The 20,510-nt window shown below is 41.2% G+C and overlaps 1 protein-coding gene across 1 annotated transcript in view; it reads right to left on the bottom strand.

Moving 5' to 3' along the window:
- Positions 1–20,510, bottom strand: part of AKAP13 (A-kinase anchoring protein 13) — a 2,349,678-nt gene that overhangs the window by 586,437 nt on the left and 1,742,731 nt on the right. The gene's annotated exons all lie outside the window — the stretch shown is intronic.

The following is a 20,510-nucleotide window of genomic DNA, read 5'->3' as shown; positions in this document are numbered from 1 at the left end:
GAATACAGCTTCCATGGGACTCAATAATATCCCTGGCTATATTCTACATGAACTACAAAGTGAGCTGGCACCACATCTATGTGCCCTGTTCGGTCACAGCCTCACCTCAGGCTTTGCCCCTACTGAATGGTGCACTGCTACAGTCATCCCTCTCCATAAAGGGGTTACAACTACAGACCCTGGGAATTATCACCCATTAGCCTGACGAGTCTGATATGTAAAGCTATGGAGCGTATCATCATGGACCTGATTAATAAAGATATAGGAAATCTCCAAACTCTAGACTCCGTGCAATTTGGCTTTGTGAAAGGGAGATCATGCCTGTTCAACCTGGTTGACTTCTTTGAGTTAGTCACCAGGGCTGTGGATGAAGGTAAGGCAATGCATACATCCTACCTCGATCTGGCCAAGGCCTTTGATACCATTCTTCAATTGGGAATTATTAATAAACTCACCAAACTAGGCATCAACCCCTATATCACTAGGAGGGTTGCAAATTGTCTCACAGATAGAACACACAGTGTGAAAGTAGTAGACTCCAAGTCAGACTGTCAACCAGTCACGAGTGGAGTCCCACAGGGATCGGTCCTGGGTCCTCTCCTGTTCAGCATCGACTTCTCAGAAATCCAGGCCAACACAAAGGGACTCTGGCTGACCAAGTTCGCAGATGACTGCAAGCTGGAAGCCAATATTAACTCCCCAAGTGATGCAGACATCCTACAGAAAGGCCTCACTGAGACCAATGACTAGTGTCAAAACAATGACCTTAAGCTTAATGCCAAAAAATATGTCATCCCCTTTGGTAAAAACTCAGTTCCCACTAATTACCACATCGAAGGGAGTCCACTGAACACTGAAGACATTATAAGAGATCTGGGGACATAGGTTGACAGCAACCTCTCCTTCAGTCACCACATTGCCACTGTGGTCAGAAAGTCTTTTTATGTGGCACATCTCATTACCAAGGGTTTTGCATCTAGAAAGAAAGAGGTCATCATCTCTCTCTACTCTTCCCTCATTAGACCAATCATTGAGTATAATGCCCCATTTGGCATGTGCCTCACTAGACACCTGCAAGAGCTGGAGAGGCCACAGAAGTACCTCATGAATAGGATCCTAGGCATTAAACACATGTCCCACACAGACAGACTCAAAAGACTCCAGCTATTCTCTGTCTCATATCGCCTACTTAGAGGCGATCTTTGCTTGACTTACAAAGCTATGTCTGACCCAGCACTGTTGGACATACTACAGCTAAAGAAATCCCAATCTCTCTGCACCACATGCTGCAGAGACCTCAACCTCATTACCACAATCAACAAAACATACTGGAGGGACAGGTTCCTCACCCATACATGTCAAGCAGAGCACCTTGCTGTCCCTCTTCAAGAGAAATCTTGATGAGTGGATGGGTAATAGAAAGTTCACCCCGGGGATCACTCCAGTGGCCCTACTTGATAGAGGCACTGGGAACTAATGTCGGGCGGCATGATGCCAGGGCATTTCTATGGGCTAGGATTATAAAGGCTCTAGGGCCATTAGCCTAGTACACACCTATGAACCTATGAATAGTAAAATTACACAGTAGGATTGGGCAAACTTTATTAAAGGCCTTAAAGAAGCTGATAAGGGGTTCTGGTGGCAGTGATAACTAACTTATAGTCTGGGCAGAAAGGGGCATAGCTAGTAAACCTGTGCCAGCCTTCCCCAGGTGTGTGTGTGTGTGTGTGTGTGTGTGTGTGTGTGTGTGTCAGCTACCTGGGCAGGGACTTGAAGCACTGGTTGGACAGAGAGAGTGTTGGAGGACTTGGCTTGGAACCCTGGCTAAAGACTCAGCTCTATAGCTGTGCCAGTGGGGAGTCTTATTGGGGATCGGGAGAAAGAGAGAGAAACCAGCCCCAGACTGACTGTGATCTCTGTGTGCTCTTAAGGGAAATTGTACTTTACTGTGTGTGCACTTGTCGTCCTCCCAGTGTGTACATCCCCCACTGCTGCCAGTGGTGAGGACTAAGGTTACTTGATTACTGGGTCAGTGTTGGGGCGTCACAACTATCATTACTTATTGAGTATAATTCAACACCTTTTCTCCAAAAGCCATCAGTTTTAGGAGGGATTAAGCAGGACAGATCTAAAATGTGAGTCAAAATCAGGGACAGTTGAGATGTATGGTGTATACAGTACTAAATTCTAATGATGTACCTACTGGCAATGTGTCAAGTTTACATTTTCTGGAACATAGTTCACACTGAATACAGACCTCATGGTTGTTGAGTGATAAGCTTATTATCTTTACATTGTTTACACAGAACGCTGCATACCAAAACATTTACGCACATCACATATACCTCTACAAATACCTCAAAGAATGCAGAAACTTGGGTTGCTGGCATAGAGTAATGACTAGCATAGCCCAGATTAAGGAAGTAGGTGAATTTCCTCACTTGTGGTAGAATCTTCTACCCCTTTTGGGGGTCCTTTATAAAGCACAAATACACAGCATACCAATTACACTTACGTAATACAAAAGCCATAATTTGGACAACTGTGTTAGTTCAGCCAAGATTAAAAAGCAACTACAGCACATCAGATTTGCAACCAAATTAGTACAGCCCACAAGGAATCTAACAAATTCTGGCCATAAGGAATCTAACAAATTCTGGTTTTGTGATACAGTAAGTATGCAACAGAAGGTGAAATGTATTCAAAAGTCTGCTCTAAGGTTTGAAGTTTCACTTAACCCATACTTCACATTCAGAAAGTAAAGCTGCATTTGAATTTCCTGGCTCCAACACCAAGCCAACAGTCAAAATCCTCAACTGTGTGATCTCAACAACACTACAGAATTCACAGTATGGTTAGCAATAAAAATACCTTCATTTTATAACTTTAGTTGACTGGGAAGAATGAAGGAAAATTATTTTCTGAACTCACATATCAGCAATATCCTGTATCAAGGAGCCCCCTGAAGTCCGCAGACTAATGGGAGCAATGTAAGGCAGTGATGGCCAAACACCTTAGCTGGGATGGATAAGACCAAAGTTAGGGATTGGTCTGTCTTATCAAAACATATTCTGTCACAAAGATGTCAACTGTAAAAACATTTGTGAAGAGTGGGTGAAGATAGGTGAAGGCTGCCAGCCTAGTCAGACAGAATTTTGGAGATAATTCTGTCATCTGTAAATATTAATGTAAACCACAGGCTTGTTTGTCTTAAATGGTAAAAATAGTGTTACATGTGGAACTGGAAAAAATGTATCAGCAGTGCACTCTACTGACCAAGTAAAGCATGCTGTGACCCTTTGATGTTAAAACTCAGAGTCTGTATGTCTAGAGTGAGGCATTCTGCCTATTGTTTTAAGGTCTGAGTTAATGGCCAGAAATTGCATGCATAAATGTCCTTTATTGCTCTGGTTTCTGCCCAAAGGTGAAGAATGTAAATGTTTCTGTTAGCCTGGGAACCCAGGGAAGTGTGAAGAATGATGCAATGTGAACCAGGAATGTGAATTTAAAAACAGAGAATCAGACAGCATTAAGCATTTTTGTCTTGACCATCCAAACTCACCAGCACTGTCTTGCTCTATATTTAAGTTTATCTTAGACTTGTGTTTTCTCTTATAAATAGCTAGAAACAAGAAAGATTAGATTGTGTTTTTCTGTGATGTCAGAACTGTACTACTAAATTATTTTAAGTACTTCTCTGTGATCTCTGAACTCTTGACTAGCACTGTGTAGTAAAAATAATTGTCTTGTGTTTTGACTATTTGTTATTAAATATTTTAAACCATTTCAACTGTGGCTGTTTTTGTAGAGATAATTTAAGCTCTTTAGAGTACTTGCATGCATTTGGTAAATTGCACAAAGCCACTTCAATAGCTTTAACCCTGGGCTATACTACCAATTTGATAATAATATTGAACAGTAATAATTGGACACCCTTTTATGGGCCTTTGAGTAGCTGATAAATATTAGTGGGTGGTGGCAGCTGGTACTACAGTATAGTCTGGGAAAAGGGGGCACAGCTGGAAAACCTATGCCAGCCTTCCCCAGGAGTGTCTGTGTGGTTGTATAAACTCTTCTCAAAGTGTGTGTGTGTGTCAGCTACTTGGGCAGGGACATGAAACACTGGTTGGACAGAGAGGGTGCTGGAGGCTTTAGCTTGCACACTAGGCTGAGATCTGGACCCTATAGCTGTGCCTGTGGGGAGTCTTATTGGGGACCTGGAGAGCAAGGGAGCATCTTTGCCCCAGACTGACTGTGATCTCTGTGTGCTCGTAAGGGAAATTGCACTTTACTGTGTGTATTTGTTATCCTTTCCTCCTATATGAGACGCCCCTTACTGGTGTTAGTGGTGAGGATTGAGTCTCCTTGATTACTGGGCCAGGGCACGGGCGTCACATATCAATTGTTTGGCAGTGGTGGGATATCCACACCACATATTAACTGGTTGGCAAATACTAACTGGCTTGTAGTGGCGTGGGTAGAGTGAATTCCTGTAGCTGGTGTACAGTGAGCTCTGAAGGTATTTTGTACTCTAAATCAGCTACGCATTGAATACTCAGAGTTCAGATCACAATTGTTTTATTTCTTTTGTTAGCTTAGTTAGTCAGGGTGAGCTGGCAACATGTCAGCAGAGGAGTATGGAAAGCTGACAAGGAGCCAGCTGGCAGAAATGTGACAGGCTAGGGGACTGGTGCATGGAAACCTGACTAAGGCAGACCTGATTGCAGCCTTGGTTACAGCTGCATCGGAAAACAGCAACCGGGAGGACAATCAGACTGGCAGTGGAGATATAATACCCACGGAGAATGGACAGCTCAACCTTTCTGCACAGGACTTAAAAATCCATCTGGAGATAAAGAGACTTGAGTTGGAGGCCAGGCGTTTGGAACTAAAAGCAGCCAAGAGAGTAAGGTGTCTAGAGAGTGAGGACAAGGAGAAAATGTGACATTTGCAGGATGAGGAGAATGAGAAACTGCTATGCCTGGAAGCTGAGGAAAAGTAGAGACAGAGGCAGCATGAGAAGTAGATGCTGACTCTTCGCCAGAGTCATTGAGGTAATGGGGAAGGGAGTAACTGGACCCAGGAAGCACAAAATGTCAGTACATTTCTTCCGCAGTTTAAAAGAATGGGATCATTTTATAGTTTCATTCACATCTTTGAGAGGGTATGCAAACAGTATGGTGTTGACCAAAGGCTCTGGGTATGGTTCCTGACCTTCTTATTCCATGGTAAAGCTGTAATTGTTTTGTCAAAAATGTCTGACATTGCACGTTTTGATTGCACTGCTGTTAAAAATCACTTGTTAGAATTGTTTAAGCTAACACCGGAAACTTATAAGAAAAAGTTTTGAGCATTGACGCAAGGCAGATTAAAGTGTGTGTGTGAATATGTTGCTGAACTGAGCACTTATTTCGATAGGTGGGTGAGTGGATGTCAAGTCATCACTTTTGAAGGGCTAGCCGACCTTTTGGTGAGAGAACTAGCTCTTAGCACTTTGCCTGAGGACATGAGGATCTGGTTAGCTGATAGACAATGTGCCACTTCAGATGAGTTGGGGAAGAAGGGAGACCTACACCTGACAAGCAGGGCAGTCCTGCATAGGAAAGGGACCCCCAGTACTGCTCATGGGTCTAAAGGAACCCATGGTGGACAGCACAGACTGCCCCAACAGAATCTGCCAGTAGCAGGGGAAGCCACTAGTCCAGGTACATGTCCAGGAGCTAGGGTTAAATGTTTTGAATGCAACCATTGGGGCCATGTGGCATACAGGTGTCCAAGGAGGCAAGGTGGCAAACAAAAGGTGAGGGAGCCACTAAGTGGGAAAGACAAAATGCCAGTAGTAGGTTGTCTTGCGACAACAAGGGTACCAAACTTCCACCCTGCAGATGTCCTGATAGGGAAGGATTTGGATGAGGCAGTACCATGTGTTTGTGCAGTTACACGCAGTCAGGCTTGGAGACAAGCATGTGGGTCTGGTAGCCTGGGGGAGACCCAGAAAGACTGCATACTTGCAGCCAGGAGTTGTAAGGTGGTTACTTCAGGCAGGGAGCTACCCAGTAGCATTGAGACTGAAAGTGAGCAACAGCTGCTTGTGGGCATTGATGGTCCCTTGGATAGAGTGACTGCAAAATTAGAGGTGAGTAGTAGTACCCAGGCTGACAGTGAGGCAGCACTATCAGAGGATGTCAGACTTCCTGTGGAAGGGGAGCTGGGAAGGGTTACAAGGAGAGAGTTGAGACAGGCTCAGCTCTCAGACCCTACATTGCAAGGGCTGAGGCAGGTAGCTAGGGAGGAACCTGATTCTCAAGGAAAGGGGGAATCTGTACACTGGGACAAAGGGTTACTGTACAGAGAGTGGACTCCTGAGGGAGGGCTAGAAGTTCAGACAGTACAGCAGTTGGTAGTGCCTAGAGCCTACCATCTGGCTCCTCTAGCCATAGCCCATGATATTCCCTTTGCAGGTCATATGGTCATAAAACATACAGAGAGACATACTATGCAGAACTTCTACTGGCCTGGAATTTCCAGAGATGTAACAGGGTACTGCCGGACCTGTGAGCAGTGCCAAAAGGTAGGCAAGGCAGGTGAGAGCTACTTTGATGCTTTTGCCTGTGACTGAGGAGCCATTTCAGAGGGTAGCTATGGATATTGTGGGTCCTCTGAGTACCCCAAGTTCCACAGGGAAAAAGTACATCCTAGTGGTAGTGGATTATGCTACATGATACCCTGAGGCGGTGGCTTTGTCCTCCATTAAGGCAGAGAAGGTGGCAAATGCATTGTTAGAGATTTTCAGCAGGGTAGGTTTCCCAAAAGAAATAATGACTAACAGAGGTGCCAATTTCATGTCAGACCTGCTGGCTTGTCTGTGGAAGTCCTGTGGGGGTGAAGCACATGAAGACCACTCCCCACCATCCCCAGACTAATGGTCTTGTTGAGTGGTTAAACTCTACAATCAAGTCCATGCTATGGGCATTTTCAGATCAGTTTAAGAGGGAGTGGGACAAATATTTGCCCCATCGGTTGTTTGCTTACAGAGAGGTTCCCCAGGAATCCACAGGTTTTTCACCCTTTGAGTTGCAGTATGGGCATAGGGTGAGGGGACTTCTAGATTTAATTTGAGATGAGTGGGAAGGTGAGTGCGAGCCTCACAAGGAGTTTCTTGTGGCATACATCCTAAACCTCAGGACAAGGCTCAGGGAACTCATGGGCTTGGCCCAGGAGAACCTGGCAGAAGCCCAACAACAAAAAAGGGTGTGGTATAACAGGGATGCTCTAGCTAGAGAGTATGCTGTGGGGCAGCAGGTAATGGTTCTCATTCCTGTCAGACACAACAAGCTGAAAGCAGCTTGGGAGGGACCCTACAAGGTGGTAAGAAAGATAAGTAATGTTAATTACATGGTGGAACTGCTAGGCAGAAGGCAGGGGCACAAATTGCACCATGTTAACATGGTGAAACCTTACCATGACAGGGAGGCCCTTGTGCTGAGCATTTGCAGTAGATTGCAGGAGTAGTCTGAGGGAGATCTGGGGACTGATTTCCTCAAAGAAGCTCGGGCTGACACCTCAGTGGAAGGGGTGGCAATGTCCCAGCAGCATCTCCTACCCAAGTTCGAGAAATCCGAGCAGTGTTGCAGGAATATGGGGGCATGTTCACTGAGAAACCAGGGTGCGCCCACCTGCGGGAGCACCAGGTGGATACAGGACCCCAAAGGCCTATTAGGCAGCCCCCTTAGAGAGTACCTGAGAGAGTCAAACAGACTCTGAGGGAGGAGGTACAGAAGATGTTGGAACTAGGGGTGATTCAAGAGTACAACAGTCTCTGGGCCTCCCCAGTGGTGCTGGTGCCAAAGAAGGATGGCAGCACCAGGTTCTGTGTGGACTACAGGAAATTAAATAGTCACACAGGGTCAAACGCTTACCCCTAGCCTAGGACAAATTTGGCCCTAGAGCAGCTGGGTGGGGCTACATATCTTAGCACCACTGATCTTACCAAGGATTACTGGCAGGTGCCCTTGACTCCCGGTGCTAGAGAGAAGTCAGCTTTGTGATTCCTTTTGGCTTGCATGAGTTCACAAAGATCCCCTTTGGGATGAAGAATGTCCCAGCAACTTTCCAGAGGCTGGTAGATCATATCCTAGCAGGAGAAGGAGAGTTTGCCCTTGCTTACCTAGATGATATTACCATCTACAGACATTCCTGGCAAGAGCACCTTCAACATGTCAGGGGAGGTGGTGGGGAGACAACGGGGCAGGGTTGACCATTAAGCCGAGCAAATGTCAGGTGGGTATGGCACAGGTCTCCTAGCTAGAACATAGAGTGAGGATTGGTAAGATAAGGCCAGATTCTGCCAAAGTGGAAGCCATTCAGGCATGGCCTGCACCTGTTACTAAAAAGCAGGTGAGGGCATTTTTAGGGACAGCAAAGTACTACAGAAAGTTTGTCCCCAGTTATAGTACCATAGCTGCTTCCCTCACAGACCTGACAAGAAAGAACAGGCCAGATAAGGTAGTGTGGACCCCAGCATGTGAGCAGGCATTCCACAAGCTTAAAGAAGCTTTGGGAGGACCCCCTGTGTCAGCCAACCCAGATTATAGCAAAGAATTTGTTGTGCAGGTGGATGCTTTGAACCATGGGGTGGGGCTGTACTTAGCCAGATTTCTTCAGAGGGGGAAGAGCACCCAGTGGTTTATCTCAGTCGAAGGCTCCAACCCAAGGAGGAATGCTATGCAGCTGTAGAAAAGGAATTTCTAGCCATAGTGTGGGAACTGCAGAAACTTCAGCCTTATCTGTATGGAAGGAAATTCACTGTTATGACAGATCACAACCCCCCTAACATGGTTAAACAGAGCCAGCCAGCAAAATGCCAAGTTGCTAAGATGGAGCCTGGGGTTGCAAGCATATATGTCCGTGCAGCACCGCAGTGGGATTAGCAATGTCAATGCAGATGGGATCTCAAGACAGGGAATGGGGTAAGGTACCCTCAGATAGACCTAACTCCCTCAAGCAGCGTTTCTCAAGGGTCACTTCAAAAAATAGCTTGAGTTCTCCAGGAGGGGGGGGATATGTGAAGATTGGGTGAATATAGGTGAAGGCTGCCAGCCTAGCCAGATAGAATTTTGGAGATAATTCTGTCATCTGTAAATATTAATGTAAACCACAGGCTTGTTATCTTAAACGGTAAAAATAGTGTTACATGTGAAACTGAAAAAAAAATGTATAAACAGTGCACTCTACTGACCAAGTAAAGTATGTTGTGACCTTTTGATGTTAAAACTCAATGTCAGTAAGTCTAGAGTGAGGCATCCTGCCTATTGTTTTAAGGCCAGAATTAATGGCCAGAATTTGCATAAATGTCCTTTATTGCTCTGGTTTCTGCCCAGAGGTGAAGAATGTAAATGTAGTTTCTGTTAGCCTGGGAACCCAGGGAAGTGTGAAGAATGATGTAATGTGAACCAGGAATGTGATTTTAAAAACAGAGAGAATCAGAGAGCATTAAGCATTTTGTCTTGACCATCCAACTCACCAGCACAGTCTTGCTCTATATGTAAGTTTATATTAGACTTGTGTTTTCTTTGAGAAATAGCTAAAAACTAGAAAGATTAGACTAAGTGTTTTTCTGGGCTGTCAGAACTGTACTACTGAATTATTTTAAGTATTTCTCTGTGATCTCTGAACTCTTGACTAGCACTGTGTAGTAAAAAAGTATTGTCTTGTGTTTTGACTATTTGCTATTAAATATTTTTAAACCCTTTCAACTGTTGCTGTTTTTGTAGAGATAATTTAAGCTCTTTAGAGTACTTGCAAGCCTTTGGTAAATTGTACAAAACCACTTCAATAGCTTTAGCCCTGGGCTATACTACCAATTGGATAATAATATTGCACAGTAATAACCGGACACCCTTTTAAGGGCCTTTGTGTAGCTGATATATATTAGTGGGTGATGGCAGCTGGTACAACCGTATAGTCTGGGAAAAGGGGGCAGAGCTGGAGAACCTGTGCCAGCCTTCCCCAGGAGTGTCTGTGTGGTTGTATAAACTCTTCTCAAACTGTGTTTTGTGTGTGTGTGTGTGTGTGTGTGTGTGTGTCTGTGTGTGTGTGTGAGAGCTACTTGGGCAGGGACACGAAGCACTGTTTGGACAGAGATGGTGCTGGAGGTTTTAGTTTGCCCACTAGGCTGAGATCTGGACCTTATAGCTGTGCCAGTGGGGAGTCCTATTGGGGACGTGGAGAGCAGGGGAGTGTCCAGCCCCGAACTGACTGTGATCTCTGTGTGCTCTTAAGGGAAATTGCACTTTACTGTATGTATTTGTTGTCCTTTCCTCCTATATGAGATGTCCCTCACTGGTGTTAGTGGTGAGGATTGAGGCTCCTTGATTGCTGGGCCAGGGCACGGGTGTCACAACATTCATTAAGCCTATACCACTAGTCAACATAACTTTAGTGGAACAGCTCATGACAGCATTAGCTAAAGGCTGACAAGCCCACTCAAGGCAAAAAATAAAACAAATAAAAACTGCACAATGGAAAAGCCATTCTGACAGGGTTTGGTTGACCACCATGTCCCTGCCTACAGGCACACTACAATAAAATGTGTGTGTTTTTGTAACTTGTGCACGCTCTTCAAACAGATTGACAACTGATGGTGAGCATAAATGTTGTGCAGAATATATGCTCCATTCCTAACTCTAATGCTTCAGGAAACTAAACAAACATGTAAACAAACTGAAACAGAGCTAATTCATAAACAAAAGTAACATAGTTCTGAAAAAGATCCAAATTATCAGAAAAAAATAAAGTATGTTTCACTACACCTAATAGTTTTCTTGTGGACATGATGGTTATCAGAAACAGTACTGTCAAAAACAGAAACACAAAATATACAAAAACAATTGCTTTAAGATAACAAGAGAAAAAATCTCTGATCTGGCAATTCATGTTCCAAAGTCCGGAGAGATTTTTTGCTGGAGGCCTAAAGTCGAGTATCTCCCCAATGAACAGCTTAACTAACTAGAGGTAAGCTAGTGTCCTCCTTTTTAAAAGATTGAATGTTTAAAAAGCCAAAACATAGACGAAGCATATCTAAGATCCAGAAATGCAAGAAAAAGGAAAGGCTTGAAAGTTAAAAGTTTTGGTTAGTGAAAAATATATTCAGCAACTCACACAGAAAATACTTTATAATTAGTATAACAACTGCATTCACTAGAGAGCATCCTGGAAGCTTCCAAAACGTACAAGATTCATGCAATTAAATAAAAAGGAAGAAACAGCTCAGAGGAGAAATCTGACACTCAAAGAAAACAAATCTCCAACCATCACACAAGAACTGTGGATACAAACAGGCATGACTGAACATAAGGGGAAGTAGCTATCCTTGGCCAGTTTGACATTATCAGAATTAACTTTGGTTTAGTCTTCTGAAACTTAAGAAGGAGCAAGGTATCATAAGAATGCTGAAATAAAACTTCCTGTACTGTGACCAGCCCCATCAAACTAGCCATGAACATAAAACTATCCAGGTGAGGGATTCTATCACCAATTAAAGCATTAGTCTCTCACATGGACTGGGAAATAACCAACTTTCAGGTGCAGCACTCTAAAGAAATATCAAGGGCCCCAAATGAAAACTAGATGAAGGGGGGGTGACAGATGGCTTTGGAAGCAATGACAGCATATTATTTGCTAAAACACTTCAAATGCAAGAAAAGCAACTAGAGCTTAGTGCTGGTGTGGGGTAGTAGTAATGAATTATGCCACATGGCTCTTCCACTTTAAAGCTTGGTCAGTCTCCACAAAACAGTGAACAGGATTTCAAAGTCTGGGAGAGTAAAGAGCAAAGGTCCATACACAGACAGTGTGAAATGAGAAATCTTGGAAGCTTAAAGGCTTAAAACAAAAGCTGGTTCAGAAACACTTACTTAGTCATTATTAAAACCAAATAAAACAAATTAGTAAATATACACAAGCTTCCACATTTAACAGTGCTTCTTCAGACATTCAAGCAGCACATCACAACTATTTATTATCCACTTTTGTTTGCATTAATCAATATTATTTGAAGTATTTTAAATTATGATCTGTATTGGTAAATGATGTGTTCCACGTAGGTACAGTACTATATAATGCAGTCACATGCACATTAAATTTTATGTCAGATGTATGCTCAATAATGTGTTCCTTTATTTTCTGTTTGAGTTTCTTGCATGTGATGTGCTCTGTGTACATCAAGCTACATAAATAATGTTAGGTGACCCTCAATCTGCTAGAACATTTTACTGAATACTAGGTGATAAAAACAATAAGAGGATTTACAAGCTTGCAGCAGGTGTGAAAACAAAGTGCAGTGTCTCTCACTGCTGCAGAGTGTTGTTACTGGAGTTTTTTTATAACATAATTGTTGCTTCTGGTCTGCTGATCTTTTATTCAAGCTATGCTCTTACTACGTTTTTTTAAAAATGTTCCTTGTTTTATAATATTACAAATGCAACTTGCACTTTCAGTAAGCATAACAGGAAATTTCAATTTAGATGCATTTTCAGGCATAAATCAGTTGTGACATCAGGATATCTAAGGAAACATGACTTGCTGTTCATTTTACTTGGTAACAGCTGCTTGACGTCTTCCAGTTTAGCCAATTGATACTATCCTACTAAAAAGCAATCTAACTTAAAGTGAAAAAAATATACCCTGCATCTGTTCCTCTGTAAAATCATATTATGTATACTTAGGGTGCATACTTCTCGTATGTAAATATTTAGTTTTTAAGCACTTGATTATGAATCAAAGTGCCTAACTATGAATTTGGTAACACTACATAGTTATGCCAAGAAAGTTTATATTACATCATTACTTGACCATTCCATTCTAAACAACATAAAACCTCACAAAGCACTCAAATTTAAAACTTTAATGAATGCATTTAATTGCAGGTTATCACTTGTTCAGGAAAAAGTATACCTTCTACAAACCTCCTTTGGATTAACACATTGCTTTCCAAACATTCTGACAAAGCTGCCTCAGTGTCTCTACTCTACAACTGATAATTATAACAAAGATCCAAAAATCCACTGTTACAAAACAAATTCTTCAACTGAATTAGTTACGCACCATATATGTAGACCTTCCAAGAAGTCTTTATTGTCATGTACATAAATTTAAACATTCACTAGAAACTGTTTTAACATTTTCTCTAAATAAATGGATGGGGTTTCTGTAATCCTACCTTGCCTGAAGCTACTGACTTCAGAGTAAGATATGTTAAATGTTATGCACATCTGAAAGGCCATGCGTGTGAGTTAAGCTTAAGACATGAACATTTCCAGTAATTCAATATATACACCATTTGCAAGATGCCGATCACAAACTGTACATTTAACATCGGACATGTGTCTTTATAACACCAGTGCCAGATATTTCTATATAAACAATTGCATCCTGTACCAATAAATTCATAGCAGCAATATAATTACAGTTATTCATGACCACCACTGCCTTTTCCCTAGACTTCCGCGGTGTTGCAGCGGTAGCATTGTTGCCTCACAGCAAGAGGTTCTCCCGTTCGATTCTTGGCTTGGGAGTGCCTTCTGTGTGGAGTCTGCATGTCCTCCCCACGCTCGAGTGGGCATTTGAAAGACATGCGTTGAATGGGCATGCCTTCGTTGAAGGTTGGGCGTTGGGCTGGCAACTTGACACCATAAAAACCAACTGCCAATCATTAGCGGACCAGAGTTCCGCTGTGGCGACCCCTAATCGGGGAAAGCCGAAAGACAAACAACAACTTCATGTCCCAAATTACTTTTTTAAATTATTCAATGGTTCTAATTCAGCTTCAAAAATTATAAAGTGGATTTTGGAGCTGTATGCAAAACAAATTCATAAGTCATATTCACAACCAATTAGAAAAAATGCTTTAAACCAACTGTTACTTAAAAGTACAAAGACAGTAGATTTATGAATAAGCTGCACACTTGCCCACTAGTGGAAACAAGACTTTCAAATTTGAATCCCTCACAAATAAATGTAACTCAATCATGGTGCTGACAAAGTTGTTATCTACATCAGATATAAAACGTATTCTACTTTGGTTAATTTGATGTTGAATATGTTAGCCACCAATACAGAACCATTTATATCAAATGCTGTTGCATCCTCTTTATATTTTATCTATCTATCTATCTATCTATCTATCTATCTATCTATTTATCTATCTATCTTTTGCTGACCTGGTTAAACTCACTAGACTAGAGGCCTCCTTTCAGGGGGAGACCCATTGTGGTATTTATAATACTAAGGGAACTTTGGCCATGGCATCTGGGAATTTCCCCTACTTTTTCCAATAGGTGCTACGGGATCCTTGACATCCACCTAAGCTATCACCAACTCAAGTAGATGGAACCTCAGTTTAACTTCTAATGCAAAGGATGAATCAACAGCAAGTGCTGCCTCTATCCTGACTTTCCCCTGACTACTTCCTCTTTTCCTGTGTGTCACCACTGTTAGACTGCTTTCTTAAACAACAAGTGTCACACACAAGCACCATGGGCAAGGGAAATTTTAGAAATACAAAAGCCTGGCGTGATGACATGGGCAAGTGCCAGCATAGCCAGCTGGAGCTTTGTAAAGAATGATGTGTCTTTTGAATACTAAACTGATTTATACAAATACAAATGTATTAGAACTATATGTCATTTGTATATCAAACTGATTTGTACAGATGCTTGTGCTGAAAATGTATTTGTGAGCTTTACTTATGTTAAAATGTATCAACAGTGCACCCTGCTGGAATGAAAAGACATGTACATGTATTATTGCAACTGAATTAAATGTGCTAGCTAGCTTACTTTAAGAAAAATAAAGGAAATGTAAATGAGCTGTTAAACCATTAAAACAGCAGCCCACAATGCTGAAAAGGACTGGAGATGCTAGGTCTGGGAAAAAGCCTTTGTTCATTAGCACAGTAAAAAGAGGGAAATTCCCAGGCAATGGCATACACATTTAGATGTGTACTGTAGCCATCTATACTAAATTCCTGTCTCAGCTTCAAAGGGGAATACTGTGAGGACCTACATTCAGGTGACCAGATGAGGTCATTCTGCCAGCCCTCTTGGAAATTATATTTTAGATATTACAAAGAGAAATCTCAAAGTAATGAGTATTCTGTTTTGGGGAACCTGACTAGAAAGACCCACAACCACAGAATCTTGCCTTGTGGTAGTAAATAACTTAACTAGGGAACAGTAATTCTTTTAGATTAGTCAGGGATATAGTGACACTTAGTTTACATATTGGTTTTCTTTGTTTGTCGAAGTCTGTCCATTAATGTTCTTTTCAATATTTCCTGTGATGTGAACTCTGTGGTTTACTGTAAATATATATATATACAATATTTTCATGTTCATTTATTATTTGCTGAAAAACAACCACAGGTGGCAAGACAAATCCAAGGAACAAAATATAATCCACAGAGACAAGTTTTAATTCATAAAAACAAGTAGTGTAAGCGCTTTCGTCTTGCTTCTGTAAGCAAGACTTCATCAGACAAACAGAACTAATGCAAAATGCAGCTATTTAAAGTGTCACATGCTGAATATCGATTAGCTTCTAAAAGCAAAAGTTACAGATATTTAAAAACATTTCAATATAAACACAAATGCTAAATGAATAAGCATGAATAAATAAGCAAGCATGAATAAATCTGACCAAGAATGAACATGCTGAGGATGACATGATTTTAAAAACATTATAAAAAACTTTGTTTAAAAACTGTGCTAAATAATTACTTGAAGTGCAAAATGAGCAATTCATTTAAAAGAAGCAATTCATTCAAAAGAAATACCCACTAGTAAAATCAACTACTGCCCAGCCTGTCAACTAATATAATACAAAAAATACAAAGAGTATAAAAAAGCAAAAAATAAATCTAGTAAGGTCCAGTGATGTAAACAAACAACAAATGTACACAAGAAATGATCAATTACCTCTGCAGACTCTTCAGTTTTAAAACACAAGACAAGGAACATAAATCATTTGGTCCTAGAGCATTGTAGGCATTCAATTTTATTTGCCATAATAATTCGCACAGTTCTAGCTTAAGGGTGAGGGGTCTCCCCTGGGATCTTGTTCAATTTGATCAATCACTATGAACTTGAAACTGTGCTGGGGGTGTTCATGCACATGCTTAGCCAGTGCATTCTCCAATTTTAACTTCCTGATGCTGCAAATATGTTCAAAAACCCTGTCCTTGAATCTGTGATCAGTTTTATCGATGCAGAAACAAGGGCAGAGGTTGCAGGTTGCTAAATAGACCACTCCCTTGGTGGCACAATTAAATCTTCTATTCATGTAATATTTTCTCCCTCTAATGGAGAAGGCATTACCCACCTCCATAAATCTACACTGGGAGCAGCTCTCGCATTTATATACGCCTGGAGCTCTTCCAACTGGGATCTTACCCCCTCCAACACACTTTTAAGGTTCTGCCCTCTTCTATAGACAATTCTAGGTCTGGATTCAAGAATAGAAGTCAGATCTGTATCTGAACTAAGTAGAGTCCAATTTTTATACAAAGAGGGAATTCTTGGTCAGTTTTATTCATGCTTGCTTATTTATTCATGCTTATTCATTTAGCATTTGCATTTATATTGAAATGTTTTTAAATATCTGTAACTTTTGCTTTTAGAAGCTAATTGATGTTCAGCATGTGATACTTTAAATAGCTGCATTTTGCATTAGTTCTGTTTGTCTGATGAAGTCTTGCTCACAGAAGCAAGACGAAAGTGCTTACACTACTTGTTTTTATGAATTAAAACTTATCTCTGTGGATTATATTTTGTTCCTTGGATTTGGCTTGCCACCTGGTGTAGCTTTTCAGCATTTTTTGCAGTTATTTTTTACAAGTTTGTTAGTTCTTTTATTATTTATTATTAAATATATTTAAAACTTTTTTGTGGCTGGTCCTTGTGAAAATTAATTAAATCTTTGAGAGTGCTTATAATTATTTGGTGGTACTGTGTGAGCCACTCCAGAAGGCCTAGCTCTCTTGGTCAACTACTATCATTTGTATTAGTATTAATATTGCACCGTATAATTGGATACCCTTTGTAAGAGCCCTATGGTAACTGAATGGTGGTAGAGCAGGTAATCTGTGCCAGCTTTTCCCAAGTGTGTGTGTGTGTGTGTGTGTGTGTGTGTGTGTGTGTGTGTGTGTGTGTGTGAAAATTAAATCTTAAAGAGCGTGTGTGCACACTACTTGGAGCAGGGACATGAAACACTGGGCTCACAGACAGGCTGCTGGAGGACCTGGCTTGGACACTCGGCTGAGGACCTAACACTACAGCTGTACCAGTGGGGATTCTTATTGAAGAATTGGAGGGAGACAGATATAGAGACATCCAACCATGGGCTGAGTGTGTTCCCTGTGTGCTGTTAAGGGAAAATGTATTTGATGGAGAGGTCTGCATCTGGAAATATTGAGTGTATCCATTTGCATTCCAAGAGCATGTCCCTCTCCAGTGTCGGTGGTGAGGATTCAGGCTCCTTGATTATTGGCCCAGTGTAGGGACATCACCTATTGGTGGCCATCACATATTGATAGCAGTGGTGGGCATCACACCTGGTTCTTGCCCCCAGCAGCAAGAGCCTAAAGGATGTCACCATTTCTGCTCAGTCTTTCTAACATCAGGTGTTAAGAGACCTGTTAATAACAAGTTAACAAATGCCAGGAAAAGTGGGAAAAATCATGGTTGTGGAAAAAAAGCCTTATTTGTTTTGTGGTGGGTAAACTTTTTTCAGGCACTCTAACTGTTCCCAGCAGTGTCTTGATCCTTTCCAAGGCCCCATGACTTTCATGCCATTTACTCAGGTAAGTCCAGAACTTCAAATAGCTGTAGCTTTGGATAATGTGATGCAAATACTGAAAAAAGAAGCAATGCAAAACATCAAACTTTCGCTTAGGCAGATGAAAAAAATTCCAGATGGTGACCTATCAGCCTCAGTAATATTTCATATATTTAAATTTCTTAGGGTTTGAAAGTGGGAGTGTTCTTTCAATGAATGCTGGGAAGAAGTGACCACTGCAAGTGACAGTGAAGAAGTGGGGAGCAAATATTCACTAATCCACAGGCACTGACACCACCATGAGACAGATGGAATATGGCCCCAGAAAAATGGATCTTGAGAAGTTTTGAAGTGCCACTCTAAAACTAAGCTCTTACTATTCCTACCTAAAGCTCTAGCCCATCACAAATCCACCTTTCTCATATCCTCACTAAATGGCACCATCATATCACCAGGTTTACACATTAAACTCCTAGGTGTCATCAGTGACGACCAGCTCAAACTATACCTCCACAAATTTCATTCTATAAAAAACACACCAAAAACTGGGCATGTTATATAGAAACAGCAAATTCCTGACCTCCAACTCTAAACTACTGCTACCCCAATCCTATCTCCTCCCCGCCCTCCTCTATGGCTCCCCTCTATTTTCCAATTTACAATATAACCTACTGGCAAAACCTGACCAAACTTATAACAAAACTGCTAGATTTGTCACCAGCAGCCCCTATAAATCCCATCACTGTTCTGCTCTCAAAAAAACTACATTAGCTCGAATTCCCACACCTTCTGACCAAATGTCAGTTGATCCAAGCTTTCTGAATTCTTAATTCTAACTCTGACTGTCCATCTCTGTCCAACCTGGTCTCCTGGTACACCCCTCCCCGATCCCTGCGCAGCTCTGATAAACTCTTTCTACAAGTCTATAAACCCAATATTAACATAGGTAAAATACTTTATAAACACTCCATCTCCCTTATTTGGAATAATCTTCCACTCCATATTAGAAGTCATACCTCTCTTCTTAACTTCAAACATGACCTTATTTTGTACCTCCATAACAACCCTATATATACTGTAACCATACTACTTACATCCTCCCTTTCCATATTCCCATTTCTCCACTAGACTTATCATTAAGACCTTTTTCCTCTTTCTTATCTTACTTTATCCAATCTGCTCTTCTTTCTATACCCCCTCTCTTTATATAATTTACTTTATCCTACTGCTCTTCTTTTTTTTTCTCCTCCCTCTAGATCACTTCATTCCTCCTCTACTCTTATCTTCATTTGCACTTTCCTTCTTCTGACCTTGTATATAGCTATGTACTATTCCATGGATTACATTTATTTTTCTTATCCATTGTATCCATAAGTTTGTTTTGCTCTTTATATTATTAACTTGTCTCTATTTGTATGTATTTGTATGTTTTGTTCGGGGCTTTTCCCCTCGGGTCTCCACTGAAAATGGGTAATTTCTTACCCAGTTGGACTAACCCGGTTAACAAATGTGAAATAAACAATAATAACAATGTAAGACATCAAGTAGAGACTTACCCATTAATCCACATAGTGCAGTAGGAATTCTGAAGTAAAAATGTCCTCTACTTTACATACAGACAATGGGTACACCATTACAAGAGCTTGATGGCAACATAGCAAGACATTTAACCAAAAACACAATGCTTCCCTATATAGTACTAAAGAAAAAAAAAACATCCTCCAGGGACTCAAACTTCACAACCATAAAAGAACTCCAGTCATATCCTGCTTAATCTCCCTAAACTTATGCACATACTCTTACAGCCAGACATGTTTAAAATTCTACTCCCATGACATGGCAATAAATGTAACCCTCATCCTTCTGCACTTGACTTTCAAGTTTGACATAATAACTCCATAAATCTTCTGCCAGTATGTATGGACTCTCAGTTTCACCAGTATACACTTCACTGGTCAAACTTAACAGCCACATATAGACTGTTTAGATAAAACAGACATCTTATCAGAACATTCTGTACTACATGGTACTTTTCCAACATCATTTCACTATACTGCATTTCTTTGTCTCAGCAGAAAATGCTGCACTATTGTCTTATAAGTCACTAATCCTTTTAACTATATTTTAGCCCAGACAGTCACAACTTTGATCCTTCATTGCCATACCAGCACCTCAGCATTCTGTTAACTAATACCTAAAACTAGCGATTGTAGCACGTTGCATTATCATGTATCTCCTGCTGCAGCTAGAAATGCCCTTCTGCAATCCTACAGAACTGTCAGTCAGGAGAACTTAAAGGGAGCAGAACACTGATACATCACTGAGATGACATTTAGACGTTTTATCATTATTCCTGCCCCACTGTAAGAACATGCAAAGCTGCTCACTACACGAACACTCTTCCCATGCCCCTGGCATACTATCAAACACAATCCTCTGCATCTGAGAGTGTTCCACCTCCAGCAACTGTGAAATGTCAAACAAATGCTAGCAAGAAGTCTAAACCCAGACACCAGAAAGAAGACAGCCTTCAGATGCATTGGGCATTTTCTCTCAGTTATGTCAGATGATCTGAAAACTCTTTCAGAGATTTGATCTTTTTTGCCCACTCCCTTCCATTTCCTTAAAAGGTGTACATTTTTCTTCTCACTTTAGTTTGTATGTTTATCAATATTCCA

Source organism: Protopterus annectens, chromosome 7.part0, assembly GCF_019279795.1.
Source record: "Protopterus annectens isolate FY-2018-M chromosome 7.part0, PAN1.0, whole genome shotgun sequence".
Taxonomy (NCBI): domain Eukaryota; kingdom Metazoa; phylum Chordata; order Ceratodontiformes; family Protopteridae; genus Protopterus; species Protopterus annectens.
Note: the sequence above shows the minus strand (reverse complement) of the source record. Positions and strands in the feature narration are given on the sequence as shown.